This window comes from Protopterus annectens, chromosome 6.part0, assembly GCF_019279795.1.
Source record: "Protopterus annectens isolate FY-2018-M chromosome 6.part0, PAN1.0, whole genome shotgun sequence".
Lineage (NCBI taxonomy): Eukaryota > Metazoa > Chordata > Ceratodontiformes > Protopteridae > Protopterus > Protopterus annectens.
In genome coordinates, this window is record NC_056737.1 from 284070501 (window position 1) to 284084086 (window position 13586).

The following is a 13586-nucleotide window of genomic DNA, read 5'->3' on the forward strand; positions in this document are numbered from 1 at the left end:
ATATATGTGTGTGTATATGTATTTATATATGTATATATATGTGTGTGTGTGTGTGTGTGTATATACATATATATATATATATATATATATATATATATATATATATATATATATATATATACATATATGTATATTAATATATATCTATAATATATATATATATATATATATATATATATATATATATATATATATATATATATATGTGTGTGTATATATATATATATATATATATATATATATATATATATATATATATATATATATATGTGTATATGTATGTAGTTCATTTGGACATCAGACCCACACTCTGAACCTCTCACTGAAAAACATCTGATGAAAGGCACTGTAAATGGGGGTGAAGGGGCCCAAAATACGGACCTCTTGTAATTATTGCCATTATCCCTTCCTCCACAACTGAACTGTTCTGTCTTACAACAAGATAAACAGTCCTTGTAAGTCTTGAACCCAGGACCCTGCACAACATAGCCACAACATGTTACCACTAAGCCATCTAAGCTGTAAGATGTTGGGATGATTTCTCTAACATATCATGCAGAACAGTCAGTCTTCCATAGGGAATGTACAATGTGGAAGCACTAAACATTCTAATGATGCATACACACACACACACACACACATACATATATATATATATATATATATATATATATATATATATATATATATATATAAAGAGAGTATATATAGAGGGTGCACAGAATATCAAACAGCCATTATTCTTACAGTTGCCACCTCTGGGGCATGAGAACATGACAGTTTGCATCCTACATGAACACAGTCATGTGTTCACAGTTCTATCACGCACTGCAGTCAAACACACACATGCTACCATCCACATGGAAGATGGCCACTGTCATCCCTCTACACAGAAATGAATGGTGAATAGTTTAGGTGTCCAACACTGGGGGTACTGGACAGGTCAGGGCCAGGAGTGCAATGTAAGATGCCAAAGCCATGATAGCTTGCAGTGTTATGGTATAGTCTGGATTATTTTCAAGTAATATCCACTGTTGATTTGCACGTGGACAACCGTATGAGGTCCTGTGATCATTTTTCCTGTTTATGTCTTCCAGGTACAATGTCCAGGAATGTCTGCCTGCATTCACAAACCTGGAAATGATGCAGTCATCCAATAGCTCATGATGCATCATGCCATACTATTCAGCTGCAGGGCCCATGATCTGCAGGAGAGGACTGCCCTGTGGAACGAGCTCATCCACAGGGTAAACAATGTTGGCCTGCACAACCAAAATTATTCGGAAGTGTGGCATCGCTGCACAGATCTGATCTGCCATGCCCTTCAGCATGCTGTTGCAGTTAGGAGGGACCAGCTAGCCCCAGGTGGGGGTCATGCCATCCAGCCCCTCTGACACATGCTGAGGAGCTCCTCGCTAGCCTTGGGGAATCCACCCACCAGACAAGCCAGCAGGCTGAAGACAGAATTGTGGAGGTGGGTGCCACCCACACAATGGACGAGGAGTGTGCAGGTAAGGCCCCAGGGCACATTACTAGACCACTGTTGCTTATCCATTTTTATCTGTAAAGTATCTACATGCATATGTCAAATAAGATAGTCTGTTGCTGCAGTGTAGTAATGAACAGATGTGCATAACTTTAGTATTGTGGGTTTGCACTGTTGATGTGTTGAAATGCTGCTCCCACCCTGTACCAATGCCACAGGTGTGGCTACTGACATTACTTCTCTCACACAGCTATTTACATCCCTCTGGTATACAACTGGGGCAGCAGCCTGTAGCTGGTGAATATGGAGTTGTTTTGTTCAGGTTTGCCAATACACTGGCCATGTTATGGCCATGCTATTTGCCATGCACAGATTTAACACACCTATCCATAATGCATGCTGTACATGTTCACTCATTATTGGTGTTAACTGCACTGCATCACAGTGGTCACCATGGTGGCATATCTGAAGGGTATGTAAGAGTCCTGCAGTATACTAACAACCTGTCAGTGCAAGATGTGTGGACAGAGATGAACATAATGGTGGAACAAATGGCTGACATTAGGTACATGTCTGAAACATTATCATTATACAGTGGCTACAACAGTGTATACACCACTATTATAATGGCAACTGGTCCTGATATAAACACCGGCAAACCAGAATATCACATTCCACACCTTTTACAACCTGTAATGTGATCCTAACATGAGCAATGAATGTGTAATACGGAATCCTATGTTAGGACAATAAATATGAGGAATACATACCTTAACAAACACTGGAAGCATATGTGTACTCACACTCTAAATAACATATTGTGGAAGCAGCTTGTGAAGTACTGACAGCATTCACTCTTCTTGAGTAGACATCTTCCATCAAGTACAGGACCTCAATGTCACACCAATTAATGGTCTGCTGTCCAAGAAGTATGCCCATGACATTTGTCCACTTACCTGCAACAGAGGCAGCTGTAGCTTGCACACATCTTACAAACTATGAAATAGATCCCATATCAAAAAGTTAGCATTCATGAGTGAGAAAAGTAGCCTTACCTCACCATTGCATATACCATGGTAAACAGTGCAGACAGTCATGTATGTGTGTATGAAGTATGTGACAGCACTGATGTAGAAAATAAACAGATGCTCATCCAAAACAGATGATAAAACATGTTATAAACTGGTCATGGAGGCTGCCAGAAACATGAGGGAATTGCAGGAATATCTAGCAAGTACTGCCTGTGCAGTACCTGTGTCGACAATTGCCTGGATTCTGCATAAGTGTGGCCTGTGGGTTAGGGTAATCAGACGGAAGAGTTGTCCCATATGATACATCATCCAGGGCTCACTACATGTAGCATATGCATAAATTCAAGTCTCCCAAAGGCATGTGTTGCAATATGTAATGCTGTCATGAGACCAAGGCTCACACCTACAGACAGTATTCATAAAGATACATGTGGTGCACAAGCAACTCCTCACTCCACCTCAGGGCCACCATCCCCAATATTTTACTTGCTGGTGCCAATGTGCACCTTAAGGTTTGCTGTTCATTAGCTGGAACTAGGCCAGTAGACATGGTGTTTGGAATTTGGAACACTGCAAAACAACACTCATATGTGGCCCATAGTTGTCAAGCATCTGCAATAAGCTGAGGATGGGGAGGGGAGTCAGCTTGAAACACAACAGTGAACTGAAGCATACATCCAAAGCTTGCTAAGAATGGCTGTATCTGAACACAGTGAAGGTTATGAATTGTGCCAGACATAACCCTGACTCTACAGCAATAGTGAAGCCAGTATGTGACCTCCAAGGGCTGTGCACATGAGCTGACCTTGCAATCTGGCAGAGTTGGGGGAAATATGTACGGCAGAGTGACCAAATAATGGCAAGTGAAGATGGGCCATGCTAGCATACCCCTTCCAGGAATAGTGACTGCTGTACTTCACTTAGGTGCTTCAACAGACCATTGTGTTAAGGGTGGGCACACTTATGCAAACCACATATTGTATGCAACTCATTCAGCATCTGCACGACTAACACATTTGTTTGATACTGCACTGGATTGCACAGGTCATGTGTCACATATCAGGTGTGTGTAATGTTAAGAAATGCAGTATTGTGACTCCATTGCATATCATAGAAGAGGCTGTCATGTCAGCAAGGCTGTGTACACTCCTCATATCCACATTAAGCTTTAAAGGCTGTCAGTGTAACCAGATTTTATTGAACGTACATGCACTGCTGCTGATGAGATCTGCAAATCAAAGAACAGGCATTAATTACTGACATCAGTCCTCATATCACCCCAGGAATGTGTCAGACAAACACATTGGGGCTGTGAGCAACAGAGCAAACATAACTGCCACACATATACACATTCAGCAGTGGTGTGTACACTTGTGAGGTATGGTGCACAGCACATGCCAGTGTGCTGTACAGGTGCACATCAATACTGTGTTCATGGGTGCAGTGTGTTCCATTGGAAGGGGCATCACCTATTAACACAACTCATGCATCACAGAGATGTATAATGTTGGTAACAAGTATTGAGTATGGCTGCAGTGCATGCTGTTGGGTGCCATATGTCATGCATGTTGACTGTTGGGTAATAATGAGAGGTCTGTATAATATCTTTGAGCCACCTCAACTATAAGTGTGTGTGTGTATGTGTGTGTGCGTGTGTGTGTGTGTGTGTGTGTGTGTGTGTGTGTGTGTGTGTGTGTGTGTGTGTGTGTGTGTGCGTGTGCGTGTGTGTGCATGTGCGTGTGTGTTTGTGTGTGTGTGTAGAAGTAAACCATATGGTACAGGTCTTAATTTACATTTCTTGTCTGCCCCTCACAGTTGGTGAGGCGGGTCAGGGTCCCTCCTGCAGGCAAACTGATGTTAGTGTCCATTCAGGCTCTGACTATGATGATAGGCATAGTGAGGCACAGGCAGGGTTGTCAGGGGCTGAATCTATGCCACTAGTTGACATCCCACTTTTATCCACCCCATCCCCTCACACAGTCACAATGCCCATACATACCCCATCTACAGTGGCCATAGATGAGGGACAGTTGGCGGGTGGTGGCATGGGACAGGAAAGTGTGGTGACTATGGCAAGTGTGTCTGTACACAGCAGCCATAGTCAGATGACTGGTGAGGTACCACTCAGGCAGATGTACAGGGGTGCTCATAGGAGGGCTGCTTGCCATCATGCCCCTGGCAGAAGTGCCACAGCAGGTGTCACCAGATGCATCTTTTGGGCCATCATGGAGGCTCAGACATGTATGGAACATTATGCCAGAGATAGTCTGAGGCTCCAGAAGGCTACTGTTCCTTCTGTACATGACTACATCTGTGATCTTGCAGGTACCCACGGTTATTTTACAGAAGTCATGGATAGATGGTTGGGTGAGATGGTGGGAATCCTCAAATGTGTGGAGTCTGTGGTGGAGCATATGGTGGGAGTAGAGCATCGACCACATGGATGTACATCAGCAACACCAACAGGTGGAGGTCTACGTGGACATGCAACAACTCACGGCCCTCCTATAGTGGCAGTACCAGCACCATCACTGCAGGGGGGTGCGGTCCACACCACAATGCAGCAGGCCATGTGCACGTGGTCCTGGCTGGTCCCAACAGGGATGCGGATCCAGTGGACAATTGTCATCATCAGGGGAGAGTACCGTATCTGGGCTTCTGCCTGGTAGTGCTCGTGCAACCCCTGGCAGGCACAGTTCCCATATCCGTGGCTGGACACAGTGAACTGTACACCGTGCCATGTATGGTCTGCAGCTGTCCAACAAACTCCTGTATAGGGCAGCCACATGGCAGAAATATGTGCATACATACACACACACATCACCAACACAGCTAAGGCACCTCCATTCCTACAAACACCACATCTGCACAGTCCATTTAATAAAGAACTCCATAACCCACACACATGATGTCAACCAAACGGCTCAGCCTAGGCCTCTGGCAAACCCACAACACACCCTGTGCATACGATGATACCTGTGCCACATCTCTGTCATCCATACCATCGGTGCAGGGACATGCTAATATGGTTCTGATGCATAGGGTGAATGTACTAAGGTTTAGCAATGTAATGTTGTTTAACGTGTTGTCAACTGGAATGATCAATGCTTACACATCAAGGTGTGGTGCTGTTCAGCCATGATGCATTATAGTTGTTATTAACACTGACTGATTGTGGTCTCCATAATGTATTCTGTTTGTGTTCTAGGTGTCTATGTGTCAGCAGGATGTTGGTCTATGTCCTTTCCTACAAGGGGTGTGGCACTGTGGTGACACATTGACTGTGTCATATCCCGGGTACAGCTGAACACAAGTAACAGGTCTGTATAACAGTTACTGCATGTGCCACATGGCTGATAGGTCTGAGGGGTGTATACAGGTGAGTGCATGGTGGCTGATGTAAGTAGCTCTTCTACAGTTGACAATGGTAAGTGTACTGGGTAGCACACACCAAATGTTTGTGAATAACACACACACACACACACACAGAGGCTTTGGTGTTGATGCAATACACAGAGAATGCTGTTCACATGGATGTACTTAATTTTGCAGTGAACTCATTTTGGTCTATGTAATTCCACCAAGGCCAAATTGCCAAAACATCACATCAGTAAATAATCAGTCTTCCAGTTTTATGTCACTGACAATGGTACTGGCAAGATATATATCCTCTTCTCAAATGTAGTGCAATCCTGGAGTTGGTAAACATAAGTGTGTTGGTGGGTGTGGCACAGCCCCCACTTTGAAGGGTGTGGGGTGGCATAGAATCACTCATAGTGTGATTAACAGCTACTTAACCTGTTAACATAAACTGTACAATATAACAGCACACTAAGCGGGGGGATACACACAACAATAACCATATATATATATATATATATATATATATATATATATATATATATATATATATACCAAGTCCAGTATTGCTGTACAGCTGTACAGTGGGGAAGAGAGCTTTTACACATCCACTACTAGTTTTGATGGAATGAATTTCCATAAGATGATTGCTTTGAAATGTTACCTTTTGCCAGTTAGTGCTCGGACAAATGATCTCCTGGGACATATATTTTCTGCAAACTGAAGTAGATCCCTTTACATACACACACACACTTAATTGGCAACACTGAGAGCAGAATCTCTACCTAGGTACTTATTGCTACTAATGTGTTTGGCCTTAATTGCACACACCACAGATACTTTAGGGTGAGGTGTGTCCTAGGTTTCCTGTTAGGTGAAGAACATCACCAGGCCTTGTACAGTATGGTAATGGGGGATGTACTGGGTGTTAATGAACAATACATAGCATGACATACTATCATATACACATTTACAAACACATACAGTCATAGGCACATTTGACAGACCTGGGTTTAGCAGTGCTACCTACCTTGTCAGTGAGTCTATACTGTTGCATAGAGTGTTTGCACACAACACATGCATCATTGGGCTTGATAGTGTAATCAGTTACCTGTATGGTTGATGGTGACATTGGTCCTCATACAGTGGACCTTGGGACATGTACTGGGGGTACCATGGTGTAAAGACAGTATACCCAGCACCCACACCCCACATTGGATATTGTACTCACTGAAATCCATGATAATGCTCTGACATACCCACAATCAAACATTGACCAGGACTGCAATACAAACACTTGTCTATCTAATCAGTGCTACTACAGGGATATGCATTTATTGCACAAGCCAAAGGGATAGTAGGGTGGGGGTTTGCAATGGCTCTCCTAATGTCATCAACATCACCATCCCTTATAATGTATGGCAAGGTTTAGTGTATTTTGAGAATGAGGCCTCAGAATGCTGTCTCCTACAAATATGCATGTTCACACACTATTGCACACAAATACACAAACACACACATACTCACATTTGCCAGGACTCAGAGGGTAACCCATGCCTATCTACCCATTTGTAAAATGGTGTTTATGCTGGTACTGCAAGCTCCAGGTAGTCCATAGGGTGAAGAGTGTAACAAGGTACATTTAATGTGAATTTCAGCATTAGCCTTTTCTAAGAATAGCAATGGGGGAATAGTGGGTCAGAAGCCCCTCAGAGTATTTTCAACTACAAGTTTACAAACACACAGACACTGATATTCTCAGTAATGCACACTGACACATTTGTTAGTACTGAGGTCCATAGGTGCAGGTGTTCCTAGGTGTGTACCAGGCTAATGTCCATGGAGAGATGAGAAGAGTAGGGTATGTGAGTACACTGGTATCATGCCACCTGACATTTGTCAGCAGACCATATATCAACCGATGCCACTTGAGTGATCCCCAGGGTGACAGTTAAATTCACATCCAATCATCAGGTTTTCTCTTGCAGAGGGTGAGTGAGGTGCTCCAGTTGACATGTATGCAACATATATTGCATAACATGGCCAGTGTCTGGGTTAGAGACCTGTACCCAAGCATGTTATTTTGACTGTGGTAGTCTGGTTGAGGTATCCATGGCATGTGGTGCATACAGGGTGGGGTTTCCTAGCTGTGGCATTCATAACACAGCTTGGCAGACATGTCAGTGTCAGTCAATCAGAGATTGTCTGTAAGCAGCCAAGATGGATACCTGACATCTGCACATCCGTATAGAGGACAGACAGAAATTAGCTAACCAACAGGTTATGCATTAAGATGAATGTTTTGACAGATAGACGTCTGACACTGACACTGATAGGTATGCATTACTACATGACAGCAGTCCTCAGTGACATGTCCTAAACACATAGTAGTCTACAGTTAATATCAACATATCAGATCAATATCCAATAGGCGATACTTAAAAACATACAGCTCAAACACCAAAAACACGATAGTCAGTACTCGGAATCCAGATTTGCATGCAGGGGTGTATGGTTCCAGTACAACAATCTGCAATCTACTTTTACTTGGAAAAGCACTGTTAAAAGTAGTAATGTAATGATACAATACATACAAGTGTGGCTGCATATAACCTGGGATACTACCCATGTATGAAATGCATACAAAGAGAAAAGATTGTGGTTCTAGACACGAATACCCAGGTGTCCCATACAGTATACTCACACCCTTTGCTACTGTAATGACAGCACATAGAAGCATGTTATGTACTTGGAATTAAATTACCAAGGCTGAGCTATGCTTAAGAGGTGTAAGTATTGCTTAAATGTAAATGCTAAGCAGATTTGCTCACTGGTAAGCGAAGCCTACACAGTGTAAGCACCTTTTCGTTTAACCGTATGTTAGCACCGCTTACCATCATTCAAACCCGCTTAAAGCTGCTCAAAACTGCCTTAACCACTCTGTATCCAACAGGCCTTGTTCTGCCTAGCAACAAAATAAACAGCCCTTATAGATCTTGAACCCAGGAACCTCTAGACTATAGTCACATCACTTAACCACTAAGCCATCTGAGCTGTAAAAATGTCTGTTGATTTTTCAAATATATCATTCAATACACATACTGAATAGTAGTGAACAACTGCTTTGACTACTATAGTTGTTTATTACTTGTTAGTGAAACTAGTGTTGAATCAGTCATGTTTTTATATCTAAATATACACATATCAGATAAATATGGTGAGATACATCTGAGAAGGTATATACAACACTAATGTTTACACATAACAAGGATATGGATATGTACATACACATATATATAATTATAATATATATATATATATATATATATATATATATATAACACATATGCCCATAACATGTAGTGGAGTCATACCTCAGCACCATAACTCTCAACCTCTCAACCTCTTAGTGCAATGGAACATAATGTAAGTATTGCAGTTATAAATGTAGAATGTTGCTACAGTAACAGGGGTTGTGTCCACAGATGTGTTGTGTAGGAAGGCGCTTCTGAAACTGACATGTATGCCATCAGTTACTGACAGACATCATAAAATCATCATAGTGAAGTACAACACAATTCACAGTAATGATCCTGTGGAATACAGCAGAAATATGACCAATAAACCTGGACTGCCTGAAACAATCTTGTCAGTCCAGAGGTATACACAGAACTCCTTAGTGCAAGGCGTGTGGACCAAGCCTGACAAAGGGGATGTTTACAGCCATGAAAATGGGGATATATCACAAATACTGGAGAAGATAAGCTCACACAGTTGATGCATTTACACCATCCTGTCTGTCCTAACACATATTAACTGGGGAGCAGAGGTCCCAAGCTCACATACTTCCCAATAGTTAGTGACATAAATCTTCACAGCATCCCACTGCTTTTTCAGAAATATACAACATGTATGGTGGCCAGGCAACAGTACATCTGACAAATATCTGGGCATAACACCACAATAGGTAAATACACTGAGCTGCTAGCCATGTCACCAAGCACTGTCTAAACTGCAGGCAGACTGCCACAACACTAACCCAAATTTCTTATGGGGGAATACACATGTAATTGCAAATATAGCAGGCACTACAGGTATGTAACAGCATGGAGTAACAGACCGTGGTATGGGACTCAGTCTAGCCCTACAAACATATACACTGATAGAGTACCAGAAACTGGTGCAGCATGCAACGTCAGATAGAACAGGACCAAGAACACTGACATCTACCGCAGTCTGTACACAGGCCAAATAACATATTCACAATACACTGCTACACAATACTGACACTCTGTCAACAATCACCATAAGTACACAGACCTCACTGCTGTACAGACTACAACAGAATGTCGAGGATTTGTCCTCAAATATAAGGCCTCCTATACATAAAATGTCTGGCAGTATGATATATCACTGGCTTGATATCAGGAATTATGTCAGTAAATAATGATATACTGTACATATGCACCTCTTACTGCATGGCATATGGACAAAGGGTGACAGACTTGGGGGACAGAGGCACAAACACAGGACCAATATTGACATATTGCTGTGATAAACTGAGAAAATTGCTGATGTAACAAGGTTTGTTGTGACATATCTCTTCTGAGGGATATGAAGTCAGTAAGACACATGTATGTCACCATTTACTGACTGCAATCATCAGAGTATGCTACTGCATTTCTAAAGACAGAAATGTGTGCGTAACACACCACATGTAAGACTCCAAATTCTGGCCTTTCTGCAGATAGCCCTACAGGTGAGAGTTTCCTCAACCACATAACACTGTCATGCCATACTTTAAAGCATGGAGAACAGCCATATCCACACAAACCCTGTTAAACCAACATTACTTCAAATGTAGAACATAAATACTTACATTCTGTCCCCATGTCTGGAACATCCCCCTCCAGTTTGTTGGCCTCTCTCCACAGTGTTTGTTGTAAAAGGTATTTCCAACTACCCTCTGTGATGCTGTTTGTCAGACACCCACATTAAGTCCTACTCAAAGTGAAGGAAAAGGGCCAGCACCAACATGAAGTGCTTAGTTATAGGAGTGTGTTTCCATGCAATTGGCTATAGGAATGATATCACAGCTCTTCCACATGCAGTTAGCAAGTGGGGGACTCCAATTTGTGCACAGGCCTTCAGCTGATCATGAGCATTACCTGCAAAAATCAAGCAGCTGCCTATGCAAAACAGATGTATTTTTTCATATCTACCAGAGAGGGGGAGAGAGAGAGAGAGAGAGACAGAGACAGAGAGACTGAGAGAAAGTAAGAAAGGAAGAGAAATAGAACCAAACATGTTTGTGTATGATCTGTGGGTGGAGAGTGGTCTCTGGGTATTATAGCTGTTGCCGATATTGTTTACTAATCCATACTGTCACATAGTAATTGCACATGGCAGAAGACATTTATAGCTATAGATTGTCTACAAAAACCTCTACAGTGTTTGACAACAGTTGGCCTTGTAATGTGGACATTGGGACATATAGGTCCACAATACAATAATGTAGCAAAACCCACACTGCAATGGATCCTGTCATTACACAATCACCCCAACACACACACACACACACACACACACACACACACACACACACACACACACACACACACACACACACACACACACACACACACACACACACACACACACACACTTACCAGTACCGAGTTTCAAACCCCTACCTGGCTATGTATTGCTATTACAGTGTTACGACAGAGTTTACATGTTGGAGAGCTATCCAAAGGTATCTTTGAAGGTAACATCAGCAGCAGTGCTAAAGAAGGGGTAAGGGGAGAGTAGTAAGTGTGAATGTCCATAAAATCAGGTATCATCAAAGACAAACGCACTCTCTCATGCAAACACAAACAGTTTCACAGTTTCCATGTCTGGGATTAGAACTCCTACCTAACTTATATGCTACACTATAGTATTACACAGTTATCACAAGCACCACAGAACTCATAGGACTGGCACTTGGCCAAAGGGTTATTTCAAGGTGACTGACATCAGCTGGCATGCAAAAGTAGGGCAATGAGAGGTGTAGTGAGTGTGAATGGCCTCAAAAATTATTCATTTACACACATACACACACACACACACACACACACACACACACACACACACACACACACACTTTCATATTTGTCATGTCTGGGATTAGAACTCCTACCTAACTAGTTCTTTACACTACAGCATTAGACATGTATCGGATGTGCCACATAGCTTATAGGCCTGAAACCTGGCCAGATGGTTATTTCAAGGTGACTGATATCAGCAGGAGTGCTAACATGGGCAATGGGAAGTGCAGTGTGTGTAACTGGGCCATAAATAATTCTTCTGGAAACACACACACACACACACACACACACACACACACACTCAGTCACACACAACTTTACATTTGACAGGACTGGTTATACAAATGCTAGATGAATACTGATTTGTACTATCGTGTTACACAGTTATCACAAGCACCACATACACTATAGGGCTGTGGGCTACCAAAAGGAATGTCTATGGTGATTGACATCAGCACATCATGTGATATCAGCCAATTGGATGTGTGGTGGGTGGGACAGGCCTCATAATGGAATTCTCTCTGTCACTGTCTGTCTCTCTCTTCCCCACATCTCTGTATGTGTATGTTTGACATATTATAGTGTGTTGGCCTTGGATATGTGTGAGTATTCCTATCCAATGTGTGTACAAAGCATGAATGGTGCACAATTTGGTGTGTGTGCACAGACATCTGTGAATGACAAATATGTATAGACCACTGAGTTGTCAGACATGGGCTTCATTTCTCTAAGTGTAGGAGCATGCCAAGTATGACCTTTTTATTGAGTATATGAACCCCTTCCAGGTAGGGTTGTACTCCAGTCCAGGGTTTGGTGTTCTACACCTACAGCTAGCAACCTGTTTCTGCAGGATATCTGTAGATAGGTTGACAATATGGAGTCACAACGGGTGACAGATAGTGGGATACTGTAAATATTGCTGTCTGTGCTGCTTGTGTTACATGGTTGGTGTTAGCAGAGATATTCAGACATATGTACTGTTGTACACTGTGATGTATTATGTTATCAACTACTGATAGATATACTTATTTGCTCACAGTTATTTCTTGGGAAATACAAGATGAATGAAGCTGTGTCCAGTATTGTGGTTCGCAGCTACAAATTCTTGCATACTCATGCCATTCTTGAGGGGTAGCTGCAGACACTTGCTGATGGGTCTGTGTAAATGGTCCAGCACCTTGGTACTATGGTGGCTGAGGATCCCCTTCTTGTACATATATCAACGTAACAGAATGGCCATATCCTGCTGTGGCCATACCTGTCAGCTGTACAGATTCACCTAGGTTACCCAGAGGCAGGGCTCATATATGTGGTCAGTTCCCCTTCACATTGTGGTTTACAAGCAGGTTTGTAGCTATCCATTACTGGGTTTATAGGCAGGGGTAGCATGGGCACACATCAGAGTTTCAGACTTCACACACTCCGTGACGTCCATGCTTCTACACCCCCCACTCTTTTATTCTATCCTCTTCCTAACGTTATGCAAGCAATATCTGAGAAGTATCCCTATAGCTGGCCCTTCATCCCAACAGTATTTAGGGGTTGGTTCACAGTTCATGCAGTAGGTCATGGTGGGCATGCTACTTGGATTTGTCAACATGGGGTTGTATTTCTGTCCTG